Here is a 5,000-nt window from a genome sequence, read left to right as displayed (position 1 = left end):
TCCGGTTTCAAGGATCTACTAGGCGGGAAACAGAGGGACTACACCGGGGAAGCGTTTCCTGTTGTTGAGGGGTGGGAGTTTCCCGTGATACAGGGAAACACCGGAGGATGTCCTGAGCGCCTGTGTGTGTGTGGTGTTTGTGTGTAATTATTCAAGTAACAAGGAAGTCAGTTGTTTTAAGGCTAATACCAGCGCAGTGAGATATGTGGATAGGCCTATTTTAATCCAATTCAAATCCAAAAGTGTATGTAACCAAAGTATTTACTCAGTGAGACAGAACATTAAAACAGCTCCAGTATACAAGAAAAAAAGTTTGACATGTCGTTAAAATCCAGAGCATTAATTTCTCTATACAAGTTGTGAGCCACTTAGCGTAAGAAATGACATATGAACTCTAAATCCTCTTTTATCAAGCTTGTAGGAACATACTACAAATCCCATGATGCATTTCTGTGGGAAACAGAAGCGGGAATCCATTTAGCCAATGACATGGCATCGGGAGACATGGAGGGATAAAGCTTAGAGGACCTTGGTAGTGGTTGTCAATGGTGACGGATATTTCCACGGCGGTATGGGCGTGACAACTGTCAGGGGATCCAATACACACACATACACATTCACACACGCTCACACACACTAGTATACACAAGGACACACACCCACAACCTACTATCTGAGGTCATGTGATCTCTTTACTATTCCTCTGATCCTCGTCTCTCAGCCTCTTATGTTCTGAGTGTGTGTGTGTGTGTGTGTGTTTCTGTGTGTGTGTGTGTGTGTGTGTGTTTCTGTGTGTGTGTGTGTGTGTGTGTGTGTGCAGTCACAGGGAGAGAGCGAGGGGGAGGGGTGGAAAGGGAAGAGCAGGAGGAGGGGGAGCGACACGAAGAGAGGGAGGGAGGGTGTGAGCGAAAGAGAGAGAGAGAGAGAGAGAGAGAGAGGGAGAGGAGCTGTGTGAGCCAAGGCAGGAGAGAGTCCAGCTTACATCAGCCAGGCGAGAGAGAGAGGGAGGACGAGACGGAGGAGCGCTTAAACGAAAAAGGAAGCGCTCGCTCGCTCTCTCACACTCTCTCTTTTTTTTCGGGGGGTTTCTTTCCTGGAATCTCTGTGTGACAGAAGGAGGGAAGAGGGGGATTACATTCAAGCCTCCCTCACCCCTGCTGACAAAGAATAGACGAGTGACAGAGAGAGAGAAAGAGAGAGAGAGAAGAGGAGGGAGAGGACACACTGACAGGGACTGTTGTTGCTGTTTTTCACTGTGGACTCTGGGAACGCAGGAAGAGGAGGATAGAGAGAAAGAGAAGCAGAGAGAGAGAGGGGGAGACACTCACACACACTCTTCCACATCAGAGGATCATGGTGCTTCTTGTGAAGAGGAGTGGCAGTGTGCGCCTGAGTGTGTGTGCCACCTTCGTGGAGCGTGTGTGAGCGAGCGAACGAGCGAGAGCAGGAGAGAGCACGCCGGGCACGCGGTGCCATGTCAGGACTGAGCTGCCCACAGGAGCGTCACTGAAGACATGGCCCAGGTGACCACACACACGCACACACACACACACACACACACAGACAGACACACATGCACACGCACACATACGCAACACATTCACTGTCACTGTGTTCTTTTTTTGCAATCACCGACACTCTCTCTCTCTCTCATGCTCACAATCACACACACAGAATCACACAAGACACTGAAATACACACACAGCCCCCAGCACAGCTCACACACACACACACACACACACACACACACACACACACACATATCCTGAGCTTAAGCAAATATCACAGCAGGTAGCAACGCTCTGGTTCCCAGTAGCATCTGTAGTCTCCGCACCGGAGAGAGTAGCCGGCAAGCCCTGCAGGCTATCACAGAGAGAGGGAGGGAGGGAGGGAGAGCAACAGTGTGTTTTCACACAAAAAAACAAGGGAACAAGGAGAGAGAGAATGAGGGAGGGATGGGAAAAGAAAGAGTGCAACAATATGTTTTTGCTCTAATATATATATGTATATATATATATATATATATAAAGCGAGAGAGAGAGAGAGAGAGAGAGAGAGAGAGAGAGCGTGAGAGAAAGAGAGAGAGACTTTTCTGGGGTGGTCTTATAATGTATTAGTGCGGTTGTGTACTTCACACCAGGGCATCGTACATTTGGAGTGGACGTGCACATGATTGCTTTCATGTCATGCCATTCATTCATTCATTCATTCATTCATTCATTCAGGGTTGTTCATGCAAAGCTTTGGTTGGATTGTTAATATGTCAATGAACGATGGCATGTGGATTTCACATGCTGTTGCATGGCGCTGTTGCGTGTTGGTGTATGTGTCTGTGTGTGTGTGTGTGTGAGACGTGGGAATAGGAGGGAGAAACATTTTGCCAGTAAGTAGAATGTGTGTGTGAGAGAGAGAGAGAGAGTGTGTGTGTGCGTGTGTGTGTGTGTGTGTGTGTGTGTGTGTGTGTGGATGAGAGGGGCATTGTATACGAGTGTGGGGCTGATAATTAAAATAACAAAGGTAGCATAGCTATCCCTTCGGCCCCTAGTTTCCTGTCATTACTGGGCCTTTGGTTGCGATCAGCACAGACTCCGCTAAGACTGGCACCACAGCCCCTCACTCAACATTCACTCATCAGCCACTCAACATTCACTCAAACACCACTTAACATTCACTCAATATTCACACCAAACAATCACAACCCACTTAACAGCCATGCATTTCATTGAGCCCTCCCAGACAACATCCACCCACTCCCCACTCCCATTCACAGATCCAGCATGTAAGCTCCTAACATTTTACGGCAACACTCATCTAACATTCCCTCAATATTCCACCCCCAAAAAAAAGGCTGTGAGATATTTACATGAAAACCAACAAGCCAACTGCTCCTCTAATCACATCACATGTGAGTTGTGTTAGTTAACAGCATGTCCCAGGTGAATGAAATGAATGTGAATGTAATTTGTCAGGAAGTCTTCCCCCTCCTCAGCGGGCTGGCCCACGATCTCCTCACTGCCCCTTGGAGGCTTCCAGCCACACCTTTAATGTAGCCCTCCCTTCCCCCTACCCTACCCCCCCCCCCCCCCACACACACACACACGCACACACTCCCCTGGTCCCCTGAGGGCGGAAAACAAGTCCGAAAAATCAGCTGCTCCGTCAGTGTCTGTAATTTAGTAGCCATCTCCCCTATCCTCCTCCACCTACGGTCATGGGGCCTCGGTAGGCTACTTTGTTCCTGGGGAATTGGGCTTGGCTTGGGCTGGCTTACCGGCAGCTGGACCCCAGCCCTCTCGCCTGTGCCAGAGTTCCGGTAATGCTAGTTGTTGTTGCCTGATGTTGTCAAGGCTGGCCTGGCCTTGGGAGTGTGTGCCATTTAGGGTGTGGTGGCTCTTTCAAAGGAAACGTGGGCTCAAGGAGACGGGGAAAAGAGAGAGAGAGATAGAGAGAGAGAGAGAGAGGGAGGGAGGGAGAGAGAGAGAGAGAGAGAGAGAGAGAGAGAGAGAGAGAGGAAGAATGCCTGGTAAAACCCCTTTGGTGGCTCTCTGTTCTGTGTGTGTCTCTCTCTCTCTCTCTCTCTCTCTCTCTCTCTCCCTATATATATATATATATAATATATATATATATATATATATATATATATATATATATATATATATATATATATATATATCTTTTGGTTGCTTGAGTGGCAGTGAAGGGGCAGGGGTCAAGTCATTTTTCTGAGAGGAAAAGGCATCACTGGGCTGACCAGCACAGCTGCTGACCACTAATGCTTGTGGTGTGGCGGGAGGATTATATTGTTTCCTGTGGTCAAACGCAGAGGACGCAGGGAAATAAACATTCTCAAGAAAGACGCGTAATGGGCTCCTGTTATTTGCCCAGTGTTTGTCCTGTAATGAGGTTACGGTAATCTACTGGATACTGTATATTCTGCATCGCTCGTCCTTTTGGCCTCCAGGAGTCCTGCATACCACACTGAAGATGTCAGATGAGATAGTGTAAAACACTCTGTAATTCTATACAGTCCCTCAACCTCTAGGCTTGTGGTTGTATGATTGTGTGGTAGGGTCTTAGTTGAAAACGTTTGACGAGGATGAGTGTGGATGGAAGTTTTCAACTGCAGTATGGAGAACCTTTTTGTCATCCCTGAAAAGCACTTGTTTTTTTGTGTGTTTTTTTTTTTTGCAATCTGCAAATTGCGGGTCATGTGAAAATATCACAGGGCAGAACTTGAGAAAAAAAAAAACTGTAAAGACTGTACTTCAGATGCTAAATGGTGTTTACACAAACAGCACTGGGAGTGTCCTCTGGGAAGATAGTGACAGTGGTGTGTGTGTTGGGGGGGGGGGTGATAATCTCTGTTACATCATGAGAAGGTATAGGGATGTTTGGGCAGAGAGAGAGAGAGAGAGAGAGAGGGAGGAAGAGAAAGAGAGAGAGAAGAGAGAGGGGGGGATGGAGGAAGAGAAAGAGAGAGATAAGAGAGAGGGATGAAGAGAGAGGGGGGATGGAGGAAGAGAAAGAGAGAGGGAAGAGAGAGGGATGAAGAGAGGGGGGGGGGGAGGGAGGGAGGAAGAGGCCAGGAAGAAGAACTGGAGCGAGGAGAAGAGCGAGAGATCAGAGGAGATGTGCCGCAGGAAAAAGACGCACTAATCACGGGAGATGTGTGTGTGTGTGTGTGTGTGTGAGGTGGGGGGGGGGGGGTGTGGTTGTGCATTTTCTGTCTGCATGTATGCTTTGTTTGTGTTTATGTGCATATCTGTGTGTGGTGTGTGTATGTGTGTGAAAGAAGAAGAGAGAAAAAAGTCTGTGTGTGTGTGCGTGTGTGTGTGTGTGTGTGTGTGTGTGTCCATGAGTCGGATCTGAATCACTCTCTGTGGCTGTAACTGTGTCCTCGCTGCCCTAAGGGTCCACTACAGCTCATCCTCTGGTTCAGGCTCACACACACACACTCACACACACACTCACACACACACAGGCTCTCTGTTCCACCAATT

Source organism: Alosa sapidissima, chromosome 24, assembly GCF_018492685.1.
Source record: "Alosa sapidissima isolate fAloSap1 chromosome 24, fAloSap1.pri, whole genome shotgun sequence".
NCBI lineage: Eukaryota > Metazoa > Chordata > Actinopteri > Clupeiformes > Clupeidae > Alosa > Alosa sapidissima.
This window is presented reverse-complemented; position numbering follows the sequence as displayed.